The sequence below is a fragment of the Aedes albopictus genome, chromosome 2 (assembly GCF_035046485.1).
Source record: "Aedes albopictus strain Foshan chromosome 2, AalbF5, whole genome shotgun sequence".
NCBI lineage: Eukaryota > Metazoa > Arthropoda > Insecta > Diptera > Culicidae > Aedes > Aedes albopictus.
The window spans coordinates 46534408-46549609 of record NC_085137.1 but is presented as its reverse complement, the minus strand read 5'-3'; the positions used below and the strand labels follow the sequence as shown (position 1 = coordinate 46549609).

Sequence of the window (15202 nt, the reverse complement as noted above, 5' to 3'; positions counted from 1 at the left end):
GCAGGGCACGTTGCAAGAATGCCGGACACCAGTGAAACCAGTGTAAACTTACCACCTTTGGTACCGCGGCATACGAATTGCTCAAGCAGAGTAAGCCTAGGCGTGGCGAGGGACCAGCAGTGGGCTCTGCTGGTCCTCTTCAGAGAAATTTTACACATCCGGAAGCAACGCTGTACAAGTGATACGGCACCACCTCCAAAGTGTCACAGCCCTGTAGTGCCTCGGGCACATCATAAACGACACCAGTACGTTCATGATTACGGCACACTGCTGAGGCCGTACGCTGCGCTGAGACGGTACATGCATGCTTAGGGAACTGCGCACTATGATGAGCTGGTAACGACGGCATTCTATAAAATGAGTCTACGTAGTGTATGGACAGAGGCCAGGATCATTGGTGACTACTTCATTGGTAGTAAGGGATTGCGGCTCTAACAGCAATGAGTACTAAATCCCAAGAACAAGTGACGACAAAGGGAGCGGCGTTGAACCCGTTCGCGCGAAGAGGATTGACGAGATCGTCATTAAAAGGGGCTGGCGTATCCACCAGCGAACAAGCTTCAGGAGGTTCAACAGCAGGAGCACGAGGCGGCGCAGCGCCGGCCGAGGAAACGCAGATGACCGACCCGGGCTTCGCGCGGGCGTTGACCTGCAGCAGGAGCGGTCTACCAAAGATGTTGGTAGTTGCCGAACAGCTGAACGAACTGATCGGTCTTACGAGCGGGAGGACAAACATCAGTAAGGACCTGCTGAAGCTCCGAAAATATTTAGCTCTAACCAAGAAAGCGGAACGATCTCCTGCACGGGTAAAACTCTGCTCCCAAAAATCATAAAAACGACTCATGATTTCATGAGCCTAGTACATTTTCGTTTTATAAAAATACACCATGATTTATAATCATGATAGTATGATCCATTGTCTTGTAACGCTACCTATGCGTTACTTTTTTCCTAAAATCATAAAGGTAAATCATATTTTTGATATTTTGAATCATGGTTTCGCGTGCGCATCGCTTATGAATCTGAGGACCATGAAGCTAAATCATGTTATTGAGATTTCGAAACATTGTTTTCTGGTGCGCATCGCTTATGAATCTGACAGATTTTCTAGGATCATAAAGCTAAATCATGTTTTGGTGGTTTCGAATCATGGTTTCGTTCGCTTATGAATCTGACAGATTTTCTAGGACCATGAAGCTAAATTATGATATTGAGATTTCGAATCATGGTTTCGGGTGCGCATCGTTTATGAATCTCATAGATTTTCTAGGACCATGAAGCTAAATCATGTTTTGGAGGTTTTGAATCATGGTTTCTGGTGCGCATCGCTTATGAATCTGAGGACCATGAAGCTAAATCATGTTATTGAGATTTCGAATCATGGTTCCGGGTGCGCATTGCTTATGTGTCTGGTGTATTTAAATAAAAACGTTTGCAGCCATTTCTGAGATGATTTAATGATGACCCAGAAGCAAAATATGTTTCTATAGTAATTACTATGAAGAATTTTCAATAGCACAGACAGATGCGATGGGGATGGTGCTGGTGTCATTTGACCGGAACAGGAACGAAGCCGTAACGGGATCGAACGGATCCGAGGCGATGAATGACAGCCGCAGCCGGTTGAGCTGGAATGAGAATGATGGCGTGCAATCGGATGTTACTTAGAAATTTTTTTTTTCAATCATTAGGAAGAAATTTCAACACGCTTTTTTTTACTCACGCGTCGCTAAACGGAGCCGGTGCAGGAATAGAATCGGACACTGCCGGGACGGTGCCTGCGTCGTTTTTTATGCAGCCGAAACTATGCAGTCGGGATGGGGCTGGTGTCGTTTGACGGCGCCGGAACTGGAACTAACAAACGTAGCGGAGTACGGCTGAGCAAAGAAGAGCGGTCAGGTCAAACCGCCCAACGGCTCGAGCTGCATTGCCGATACCTGCCGAGGAGATGCTGCCCGTGGGGGACAGAAGCGTTCCGCAGAGGCGGGCGGAAAGCCGAAGACGACGAAAGGGACGGCCAGAGCGAGCAACCAGGCTGCCAAGTCAGCTACGACACGCACCAGGGGCAGGGAAACCAAGCCCCAGGAGGCCGGCCCAAAAAAAAAAAAACGGGGACCATCCGGACCAAGGGAACAAAAACCCTTGGATTACGGTGGAAAGAAGAAGAAGAAGATGAGAGAAGTGAAACAAACCCACGAACGGAGCGACGCGCTGGTCTTCAAAACTGAGGCGGATACATACGCCGAGGTGCTGAGGGCCATGCGAGCCGAAAATCGTGTCTCTCCGTTGGGCGCGGATGGTAAAAGCATCCGGCGTACCAGGACAGGAGAGATGATGCTAGTGCTGAAGAGGCGGCCAAGAAAGGCATCTCCTACAAAGCACTAGCTTAGGAAGTACTGGGTGAAAAAGTGCAGGTGAGAGCCTTAACGGCGGAGGTGACTGTCCAGTGTAAACACCTGGACGAGATCACCGAGCTGGAAGCTGCATTTAAGCAGCAGTGCGAGGTAGATGCACCAAGTGCAACGATCCGTCTGCGAAATGGTTCGGTGGGGGAGGTGAACAACGCGACTGTAGTCGGTAAGATCAGAGTAGGCTGGTCAGTGTGTTCGCTCAGCATTTACGAGCCGCCAGAGGCGTGCTTCAAGTGCTTCGCAAGGACACAAGTCAGGGGCGTTGTGTAAAGGCCTCGATAGGAGCAAGCTGTACAGGAAGTGCGGAGAGGAAGGCCACATCGCCAGGAAGTCATAATTAATTTTAATTGGCTTTTTTCGGTGATATGAATACTACTCGGAGTAAGAGGAAGTAATGAAAAGTAAGGAAAGTAATGAAAGAATACGATGGATAGATACGCAAGCGAGCGATAAGAGAAATTGAACAGAAATTGAAATTAACAGAGGGCCATTGTTGAGCAACACAATCACAACGACGATCTTCTTGCCATGCGTTCTCGAGTTGAACGGCTAGCTAATAGTAGTTAGATGAATACTACTATCCCTAGACTGGCAAAAAGATCGTGGTTGTGATCTGTTAAATGTTGCTCGGCGGTATTTTCGGTTCTATCGATCGGTGGTACTTGTTCAGAGATTCAGAGATCGCCAGGAAGTGCAACTTGGCACCAAAATGCCTGATTTGTACAGCGAGCTAGAGTTACACGACAGGTGGGCCTAAATGTCAAGCGTGGAAGTCGAATCAACCGACGATAATACAGGATTCACAGCTAAACCTGAATCACTGTGAAGTCGCACAACAGTTGCTTTGGCAGTCAGTCTCAGAATCAAGTAAAGACATTGCCTTACTATCGAACTCATACCGCATCCCTCCCGAAAACGGGATCTGGATAGCGGATAAGGCCAAACTAGTGGCGATCTGTACAACTGGTGGTTTTCCGGCCCAGGAAAAGATTTCCACGTCGAACGAGGGCTTCGCAATAGAACAACAACGGGGTATACTATTGCAGCTGTTATGACCCGATAGACCATAGTTTTCATCTATGCTGGATTCGCTATAATGCTGCCTAAGAGCTAGAAGCAGGATGTGAAGAGCTCGCACCTACGAGGGTAGACTGAAGCGAAGTGAGGCCTACAGGGCGGCTAAACTGGCACTGAACAAAGAGATTGAGGTAGGTACGTAAGCGGGCGTGCTTCGAAAATCTCTGCCAAGCAGCCAACACGACCTCTCGGGGTGATGTCTACAGAGTAGTCATGGTCAGAACAAAGGGCGCGTCACGCCCCATAATGCTTCTCCGAGATGCTGCAGTAGATCGTGGAAATACTGTTCGCGCGCCACGATACAAGACCATGGGCCCCCGTCCCCTATGGCTAAACCGGCCAAAGAAAGGTCGTCCGGTAACGAACGACAAACTCATCGCAATAGCGAAGTCGCTTAAGTTGGGTCTCCAGGACTAGACGGTATCCCGACAGTAGCCATTAAGACGGCCATCGAAGCTAGCCTTAACATGTTCAGAATGGCTATGCAGATATCCCTAGACAGAGGCGAATTTCAGAAGAGGTGGAAAAGCCAAATATTGGTTCTATTGGACGTATCTGCCTACTGGATACCGCCGGAAAACTGATGAAACGGATCATTTTGTCGAGTCTGATGGTCTATAACGAGAAACACGATGACTCTGGCCTCTCGGATAACCAGTTCGGCTATTAGGGCTGTAACCAAAACGGCCGAGAAAACGCTACAAAAGAAGCAAATAGGAATCCACTATTGAGCGGTCGTCACATTGGACGTAAAGAATGGGTTCAACAGCGTCTGCTGGGTCGTCATCGAGAGCGCCATACACACCCTAGGAGTCCCGGTTAGCTTATGCCGGATACTGGAGAGCTACTCCCATAATCTATGAAACCGAAGAAGGCGAGAGGAGTTACAAGATCACCGCGGGGGTATCAGACGGTCTCTATGGACGCGGTATGCGTACTAGCGGGTATGATGCCCATAGCACAGTGGTGGTAGAGGATGTGCTTCGAGCGGCGTCGCGGATCGCCAGAACATCGTCTATGCTGAAGTGGCAAAGGGAATGGGATTCCTCCAGCAAGGGTAAATGGACACACAGGCTCAAAGCGAGCGTGTCTTTGGGTGCTTCAGGTGGCGTCTGCACAGATTCCGACATGCAGGCTCCCCCGCATGTCCGGAATGGGCAGACGGCGACAAGACCGCGGAGAATGTGCTCATTAAATGCCCACGCTTCGTGGAGCAAAGGTCGAGCACGCAGGAGATATGCGGTAGAGAAATCACTCCGGACAATATTGTTGAAAGGACGTGTACGGAGGTGGACAAGTGGGATTCCGTTACTTCCACGGTCTCCCGAGTCGTACTTGAACTACAGAGAAAATGACAAGTCGATCAACAACAAGTTGAGCTGGCTCCCCTTCTTATCCGAAAGCTTGAGTCCAACAGGTAGTCTACAGTACTAGCCTTACAGTACTAGCCCCATCCCCTTTAAACCGAGGAACCACCTCTTGGGTATCTGATCAGCAGGTTTTCTCATTCTAAACAAATATAGTTGAAATTTCTAAAGTTTTCGTTAAAATGAACAAAGTGACAAGCTTATCAAGTTTTTGATAAGGTTTGTAATTAGACACTATCAGCCTCTTTAGCTCAGTGGTAGAGCGCTGGTCTCGTAAACCAGCGGTCGTGAGTTCAATCCTCACAGGAGGCACTTTTTAAAGCCTTACCTAAACCAAACAGAATGAGTTGTCTATTTTTTATCGTACGAAGAAATTAATCACATAAAATGACTCAATCCATAATCCAAAGCCGGCGTGTTGTTACGAATTCGCGAAACATGCAATGAGTAGGTACATCAGGCTTCTCCCATACGAAGTGCGAACTCGGCTGACCAAACTTCGCGCCGAGGCGAATAATTCGATATGGTCGTAATTAAACCGAAAAATAATTAACACCAGCTAACAAACATTTTTATCGACATCTGGTGCATGCTACCCAGCCAGGTATAGATTTGCCACACTGCCTAGACTGCCCATAGGCGGCCGGATTTGAAGCAGATGCAGAGACAGAGTGCATTCCCTAGTGGCACTTGTTGGCGACGACGACGACGACTCCGACGGCGTAAAACGGCGATCACGACGAAACGGACGCCAACGGTAGCTGATGGCCCAGCAGAAGAAGGGGCAATTAAATGAAGTTGTTAACATGGTTCAATGAATGCTGTTATTTGAATCGCTGCAATTCTTCTCTAGCTCCACCAGACCGGATGAGTTGTGCACCGTTTGTTGGAACGGCTGCTAGCGGTAGCGGTATTACCATTTGAGACGTCGTCGTCTAAGAGGATCGATGGGTTTCGAATGACTTAGGGAGGAGAGTAACATAGTGCAAAAAAGGGCCTGGTTTTGGCAAAGTTTTAAGATACACCTTGTCCTTTTTTTACGTCCATGCTTGGCTGAGCGACAAAAAATTCTACCGCTAAGACAATGAGCAAACTCAACAGTTTTATATTTTTTAAAACATCTTCGTGATTAGGAGAAGTGTACAAAAATATAAAAATGTGTATTTTGATCATTATTTTGTCGGTAGAATTTTTTTTCGCTAAGCCAATAGTGAACGTTAATCAAGGTTTAGGTGTAGAAGGAAGAATATTAAAGCTAGAAAAGAGAATATATTATGAAAAATGTAAAATAGAGTATACAATATACATAGAAGAAACAACAACAACAAAAAAAGAAAGTGAAACAAACAAATAAAAACACAAAAGAAGAAAGAGTAAAGAAAAAATAAGGGGAAAATAAGAAAAAGCTAGAAGATTCAAAATAGATGAAACAAGATGATATATAAAGTTTCAACAACTTTTGTGTCTGTGCGCTATTCCTCTAATCTCATACACAATTAGCTGTATTCAACGCATCTGCGTTGACTTCACGATAGTTGAAGGCCCCAACACCTACCATACCGATCGTATACTACTACAGAAGATAGAGAAGAAATCTCTGCACGCGCCACATCGGCCACGGTTACCCGATACCGCAGGGTCTCGTGACTGGGTAATTAACCACCATTTAACGTGATTTATCGGATATTCCAACAATTTAATAGTTCACTACTTCGCTGCTGTACACGGGGCTGAGCCAACCAGCTTTACCTCCAACCTACACAACACAACGTCATTGCATTGAACGCCACGCCGAGAGAGATGCTTATGTTCGCGTTGTAACAAGGTTTTATCGAATAGGTTAATTAATGGCAATGTGAATGTCCTCGGCGCGGCGGCGCTATGTTTGTCCAGATCTTCGCCTTCGGGTGGTTCCAGACAGGGGCACGCGGCTCTGCTGCCCCGTGAAAGTGTCGTTTTACGCGCCATTCAATGTTGTATTTTCTCGCTGTTTAGCAGAGGCTGCTTAATGGGTTCGTTATTGATTTTCTACATTGGTTTGTTGGTTGGTAAAACAGCGCAAGTTGTTCGCGCGAACTGTTGATGGCGTGGAAGCGGATTTTACGGGTTCGGTTCAACGCTTTCGATTCGTTAATTAAACAGATGTGGGCTGCTTGTGCTGGCTTTGTATCTATCTATACGCACGATAAACGTTAAAAGCGATGAATGTCAGCTTGGGCACACCCACGAACTGTGAGTTTGTTTGGTTATGTGTTGTTTGAAAAGTAGGATGACAGAGAAACAATTGCTCAATGCATAAAATGTAAATGATGTGGTTTGAACGATTTGTCACATTGAGTAGGTACAGCCATTTATCACGAGCTAGTTTGTTAATGTCTAAAGCTGGATGAAAAACGACATGGAATTGTTTGAACGGTTTCTGCATTATAACATAGGTATACTTTAATTGCAGTAGTGTTGGGCTTGGACGATCAATATCTAGATAATAACGATGTTGAAAGGATAGTGATGCTGATCTTTCATTAAAAGAATCGATTCTTATTCTAACAACTGCTCCGAGTTGTTCCAAAGCACTTTCTTACCGACTATTCGTGCATCCCAATCCATTGTATAGATATGGATCTTTCGCATCTTCTATATATATAAAAATGCAGTGGCATACGTGGGACCGCGCATAACTTGTAAACGGGTGGTCCGATTTGGGTCGTCTAAGTTTTGTTCGGTTAGTTTTCACCCAAGGAAGATTTATGAGGCAAAAAACATGGGAAAATTGAGTTTTTGAAAATCGGGTTTTCATACATTTTGAACGGGGACTTGAGCGCTTGGCTAGGGACTTGAAACGTCAAAAAACGCAGTAGGCAAGACAAAGTTTGCCGGGGACAGCTAGTTATTCATAAAAACTCGGCTCACCTGAAACGAAAAGAAGAGAGAGCGTATTAATTTGCATAGCCTAGAAGCGTAAATCACAACATAACTGTTTAATTAATCCAACTGTAAACGCATTACACTGGAAAACACTCATGAGTTAATTACAAATTAATGACGTACTTATATAACTGATTATGGGTTGTCACCGCTGCCAGTGGCTACATTTTTATTAAATTTCTCGATTCACCAGTCTGGTTGTCCAGTGCTAAACGACACTCTGGTATACGAAAATGTTCTCTCATCCCAAACTCTTTTATTATGTTTCATGCGCCAGCGTACAGAATGATGAATACAGAATAATTCACAGTACGTACATTGTCATATGAGTAGTGACCAACGACGGTTGTAGCCAGTGCCAAAGGTTACACCGCGAAATCAGATGAAATACAACAGCGGTTGAGGTTAAGAGACTGGTCATAAAATTTAAAATGTAGAGATTTTTGTCAGTGCACGCACTAGTAGGGGTCGTTAAGTTTGCGTACCGGACCGACTGATGGGTCATCATTGTTAAGGTGAGTTTAATAAGGATCATTAATTGATGTCGCCATCATCGTAGCCAGCTATGATGACTGCTGTTTGTGCGTGAGCTGTGGTTGTTATTTTACTGTTGGATTCAGGCTTTTGAATTTTGATGGGCATGATGAATGTGCATGTGGGATGAGTTGCACGTGAGAGAAGATAAAATGGTGTCCCAAAATTGCACATAGTCAGAAAACTTGAGGGCTCACCCTACAAATGATAGCTATGTATGGGTGTTAGAAACAAACTTTTGTATGACGTCAACTTTCAGAAATGACGTTTACAGGTCGCCCAGACGAGATAAAAAAATGCCATTTTTCGTAAAATATATAAAAAAGCATTTTTTACGGTACAAAAATTGGTAAAACCCACCTTTTTTATATTTTTGCCAATCTCTTATACTAAGGCTATATGCTCACTCCAAAAATGACTTTTTGATAAAGGCCCGGAGGGTCGAGTTACATATACCAATCAACTCAGCTCGACGAATTGAGGTTATGCTGTGTGTGTGTGTTTTCCTTCTAAACCATAGGGGGAAAAATCTGCTCAACAAACACTCTAAGACCAAGCCCACCCGTGGGCTTAATACTACACACGCAACAGCACGTCGTTAACGATTTTTAATTTCGTTATCAACCCATTTTCGCATCGGTCGTTCGTTTCCATGTGAGTAAAATAATGATCGGTCGCCTTTGCGCACCGGTGGTCTCTATTCTCTCCGTACCATCGGTTTTTGCACTTCTGTAAATCATCGCAATATTTTGTGCATTTCTATGGGGTTATTGCAAATCTTATTCAGTATAATAATTTGTGCTCATATTATGAAAGATGGGGTTTTGGATGAGACTGAAAACTGTTAGTAAAAATTGAATTCAAATAAATAATTTCCTTGGAGATTTGTACCAGTTTTGGCGCGTTTAAAGATATCATTTTCTCAATAATTTATGATTGTATTTAATCCCGGAATTCAAGCAATCTTTTTTTTAAATTATATGTTTGATGCTTACTGTATGACTTGTAGGTTGAATTTTTATCTAAAATAATATCCATCTCTTCAATATTCATGTTGCCTTTCTCGCAAGAAATTTATCTGAATTTGAGATTTTGAGCATCTTTTTAATAATTAGATTTATTGAATAATTACATCCCTTGCATTTCCAACACATTTATAACGTAGTTGTCTCCTTTACAACTTCGCGTAGGTCAAGATTCTTGAATCCTGGTCATAGTAGAAGCTGTCTTCCACCAGTCTGCGATAAGTTTGCGCAACCTTTTTTCATTAATGTGCATTTTAACATCAGCTAATTCTATACTCAGTCACAACCTTTTAGTTACAAAGCATCACTCGCAAATCTTAATATACATTGCGATCTTTTGGATGCTGGTATATGAATATTTTGTTGGAAGTAGATTCTATGCGCTTGAAGTAGACTGCGTATTTGTCAAAGTACATAATGAGCCCACTCTCCTTTTTGGCACTTCATACAACAATTGTTGTATTTTAACATCCAACGCCTTGCTTTTTCTATAACGAGGAAACTACAATATGGCAGTCCTGCACACCGCCATTTTTTATTGGTGAAACTTGGCAGATCGACCACATATTTTAAGATTTTTATCGGTATGATTTAGTTTTTACAAAAAGAAATAACTGTAGTGTTTCTATTATATCTGAGTTGAGTTAGGTACAGTCAATGCATCTTTGAAAAATCGTAACTACTCTTATCTAATCTCATACATACGCAGAATCACCCTGGAAAGCAATCGTGTTACTTTTCATGTCAATAGTGATGCTTGCATCATATCAGAGATATGACACATGCATCAAAGCGGCCTGGTCTACTGCGTTGTATTTACGCGCTAAGATGATTCTTCGAAATAGGGGAAATTGTGTATTTTCGGCAGTTTTGTTCTCTTCGTCATGGGGGGTTTTTTGAAAGCTATTGAACTCAGAGTTGGCCACAAATCCTTCCCAACCAAGCTGAATTATATGCCCAAGTTTCAGGAAATTTGACCGACAAAAACCCCCCATGACGAAGAGAACAAACCTGCCGAGAATACCCATCGTCACCCTACTTGGAGTACAGAATATTTTATTTCGGCAAGGTACTTCTCGAATTTACAGGGGAGAAAGGATGCGTGGACGGTGAAGTTACCCATTTCGCACACTTTCTTCCTAATGTCTCGTTTATTTAATTTATATTTTTAAATTTATATTTAATAAACCACCCACTGACGACCACCAAAAACCAAAAACAGCAATCAAACCAAAACTCTTTTGCCTTTTTGAAATATACACGACAAAACGAAACGCGAGGCACAGCTCTTTCAAAGCGGAGGATCTCAGCCCGGAAAGTGAAGAAAGAAAACCTTGTGGTCACTTATTACCGTCAAATAGTTTCTTTTCGGGTTAGAAAATACGCACATCTTCTCACCGGAATCTGCGTCGGATGACGATAATTTTGAAACTTGTCGGAACGAACTTCGCGATTTATTTATTTGGACATTTTTCTAAATGTGCGAAACTAAGCTTTACTTGCTGCGTAGAAAACCCGGCTCAAACATATACGTGTTAAAACAGCAAAACTCACTGAATCACTATACATTTCTTTAAATATTAGTTTCGAAACGATCGGCCGAATCAAAAACTACAGGTGCGATTATGAGCAATCGTAACTATTTAGAAGAGAAAATCAATACATTTTCGATATGCATAATCCTAAAATTGGCGAAGAAGCGAAAACTTTATTCATAACATACTTAAGCAAAGCTTGTCAATTTAAACCTATTATTTTTCTGCGTTTGTATTGTCACTCTATCACAATTCTATGTCAGACAATTTGTTGTGTTATTCGTGTAAATAGATATTGATTGGTTGAAAATTTCAAATATTTGATGCAAACTAAAATAAATTCCTACCTAAACAAAACAAGAAAATCATTCTCTAGAAACTATATACCGGGCAACAAATCCATACTCATGTTCTTTCGTCTCCTCTTTACGCTACCCAGAGAGCTAAACGCGAGCGAGCGCACGAGCCTACGGATAGAGACCGTACTTTGCGTGTCTCTATATTCTAAGCCCTGCTACGAACCGTACGTAAACTTTTCGCTTTCGAGCCCTACTTAGCAGCGACCGGTGTGGTTCGCTTCTTTGTTCGGGGCTCTACTTAACGTTAAAACGCTTGATTGAGCCCATGAGTGGGCTTGGTCTAACAGGAAGGTCAGGGTAGTGTGGGGTTAAGGCCGTCTTCTAGAATAGTAGTATAAGCCAGGACTGCTCTCTTCTCGACCCACTAAAACACATTCCTATGGTCGCCAAACCCTTCGTCTCTCCGGAACCACCAAGAAGGCATTGCTTCAGAGAGGGGCTAGTGCACATCGCACCCTCAAGGTTAGCTGCGTAGCCTGCAGCAACGAACATCGATGACTCGCTTTGGAGAGTCCATCACGGTAGCATGCTGGCGCTTAGCCAGTTTCCCGAGTGGTCCTCACCACTCCCTTTGTCCTCGGAAGGCGGGCAAGGTCCTGTGTCAGGGGGAATGTAACTTCCCCATGGCGCCTATTAATCCAACTATCTACCCTCGGTATCAACCTATGGGTCCACCTTCCTTTGGTGGAACTGTCCCACGCGCGCTGCCATTTGACCATAGAGGCCATCCTAGCAGTCCTGCGTATGCCTCTTGTGCCGCGCATTTCGAAGCACTCCATGTCCTCACTGATAAGAATGCTGATAGGCACTATACCAGTAATGACGTAGAGAGCGTCGTGTGACACGGTACGGTACGCGCTCGCAACCCTCAGGTACATAAGCCTGTAAGTACTTTCCAGCTTCCGCCGGTAGCATTTGGCGCAGCACGTCTTGTTGTACCGATCGGGTGGTCCGATTTTCGCAGTGCCCACGATAGTTGGTTTTCTTAGCAGCTGATGCAGCTTATGGTTCATTCGCCTTCTCCAAGTCCCGTCTTCCATCTGCGCTCTGCCGTAGATGGTACGCAACATCTTCCGTTCGAAAACTCCAAGCGTTGATCCTTTGAACGTAGAGTCCATGTTTCGTGCCCATAGAGGAAAACTGGTCTAATTAGCGTTTGATCGTAGAGTTCTGCGGAGTCCAGAGTAAGCTAAATTTTCTGCCACAATACAACTCTAAATTTCTCTGCTGGTATCCTGTTGCCTTGATCCAAGCCCGTGCACAAGGGAGGGCTTTTGGGGGTTAAACCCCTCCCATTGCCTATGTTCCATACATTAGGCACCCCCTCTGCGCTCTGTCAAAGCCCTCCTTTGCTACCTTTTCTGTGCACGGGCCTGCCTGATCAATCATATCAGTTCATCCGGGAATCCGTACTCGTGCATAAATACATAAGTGCATAAGTACTTAATCTGCCATAGCTGGTTTCTATCGATTGTATCAAACGCTGTTTTAAAATCGGTGAACAAGTGGTGTGCGGTCACGTTGTATTCGCGGCATTTCTGCAACACCAGGCGGATGGCGAACATCTCCGTTGTAGTGCGTTCACCTATGAATCCAGCCTGATATTGCCCCACGAACTCTCTTGCAATCGGTGATAGACGGCGGCATAAAATTTAAGAGAGTACCTTGCAGACAACGCTCAGTAGTGTGATCGCGCGATAGCTCCCGCAATCTAACTTGTCCCCCTTTTTGTAGATGGGATACAGACACGATACCATCCATCCATTCCTCCGGTAATACTTCCTCCTTGGTAATCCCAATTCTTGATAATGACCCGGAGTAGTAATCTTACCAGTGATTCTCCACCGTGTTTTATATAAGCTCGCTTGGTAGTTGATCTGCTACAGGGGCTTTGTTGTTTTTCTACCGACGAACCTCCTGTGCCATATTTTGGAGGTTAGGGGCCGGGAGTCTTTCGTCCTACGTACGTACTCCTAGATCTGTTACCACCCCAAGCCCCGATGCTTTCAACGTCGCCATTGAAGTGCTCATCGTAATGCTGCCGCCACCTTTCGACCACCTCGCTCGCTCGCTCGTGAGAATTTTCCCGTGATTATCTCGGCACATGACGGCTTGTGGCACAAAGCCTCTGCGCGAGCGGTTCAGATTCTCGTAGAACTTCCGTGTGTCCTTGGCGAGGTACAGCTCTTCCGTCGTCTCGCAAACTCGTTCTTCCTGCTAGCTCTTGTTCATCCGGAAGACTGAGTTCTGCGTGTTCCGCGCCTGTCTATAACGTGCCTTATTCGCCCTCGTACGGTGTTGCAACATTCTCGCCCATGCTGCATTCTTCTCGTTTTTCAACTGTTTGCTTTTGATCCGTAGACCTTCATGAATCCAGGTTGGTATTCGCCGATGGACTCCTCCAACGGCTTCAAACTACGGAACTGAAAACTTGGCAGCTGCCCACTACCGAGTTTGAAATTTCAGCAGGGAGCTCATCCTTTCCAGCAGTCTTACCGTTTTTCGGTCCCTTGAGAGCCTTTTTTACTTCATCTAGCGTTGAGGGTGTAAAGATTGGGGCTGATACAACCAGTGTAATTTAAAAAAAATAAGAATGTATTGCAGGGAAATCATCGACTACTGCAATTAGTTGGCTACTATGCGAAGTGGTACGAGAAAAGCAATCAAACTGGTGTGTGTGTTGAGTGAGATCAACCTTTTTGGCTAGGCGAGAATGATAATTAAAAAGGAAGTGTGAAATAGCTCGGGTATGTGAGTATGGAAGAATTTACATGAGAGAGAGTAGAGTGAAAGTAGAAAAAAATAGAGGCACTGTGAGTACAGGCTTTGAAACAAGAACGCTTTACTGAGCTCGTCATTAGGGGACGTGACGGTGAGCATTAGACGGACCCAAGCCTCCAATGAACTCCTCGCTTCGAATCTCGCTCGTTTTACTAAGGAGTGTATCGGAAATTAACTATAAACATTCAGGATGCTCTATCTCGAAGCATGTTGGGTCTTATCATTTCGGTTCTTCTATCAAATCTTCACAATACAGTCAAGTTTAGAACAGCCTGAAAAAAAATGAAAAATGTTTAGCATTATTGAAAATATTGTAGAATGAATACATCTCACAAATTAAAGTTTTGGACAAATTGTTGTTTTTTAAAGATTTTTCAGCGTTTCAATAACCTGTAGTGAATAAAACTTGTACGGCGAAAAATCCAAAAAATATTAATTATTGTTAGCAGTTATGTACACATAACATATCACCGAACACCAACTTAAAAAAAATATTTATGATCGAAAAACCCTCAACATTTAAAAAATGACCTATCCTAAAAAAACACTAATTTTTTGTCGAACTTTGACAGTCTGTTTTAAATATCTTCAAAGGTTATACAATTCCGTTCTCTACTAAAGCTACCTCGTCGTTAAGTTTAAAAACATTTCCAATTAAAAAAAAAAAATGAATCATCAATTTGATGTATTTTTTATTTGCGTAATCGTGCTTTGAATGAGCATCAAAAAATAGGGTCCCTGAAAAATGACCTTTTTTCGTTTTTAAGAATTGCGCTAAAATGGAATCGAACTTTTTCTTGAAAAAAATTTTTTACCTATATTATGAGCAATCTGGGAAAGAATATATTTGCGCTAATATATTTTAAAAAATAAAAAAAAATCCATTTTTTCCGCAATTTCAAATTTTTAAGAGGTGTCCAAAATTTCAAGATCATGCGTTTAAACTTTGAGATTGATGACCATGTAAAATAATTATTTTTACAAAAGCAAAAGTGCCATTCCTTTTTCTGAGGATTTATATAGTACCTCCAAAAATAATCACCTAAAAATAATCACCTAAAAATCCAAAAATAAAATTATTTATAGCTTGAATAAATTATTTTTTAGGATGTTTTGAACATATATAGTTAATTTCCGATACAGTCCTTACATTGTGTATTCAGACTAAACAATCGAATTGCGCTCCTT

The 15202-nt window shown here is 43.4% G+C and overlaps 1 protein-coding gene and 1 non-coding gene across 2 annotated transcripts in view; one reads left to right on the top strand and one right to left on the bottom strand.

Moving 5' to 3' along the window:
- The window catches only part of LOC109621337 (NADPH oxidase 5), a 411936-nt gene that overhangs the window by 242533 nt on the left and 154201 nt on the right, over window positions 1–15202 (bottom strand). The gene's annotated exons all lie outside the window — the stretch shown is intronic.
- On the top strand, window positions 5096–5167 carry Trnat-cgu (transfer RNA threonine (anticodon CGU)). The gene has a single exon. It is a non-coding gene; the product is annotated as a tRNA-Thr (tRNA).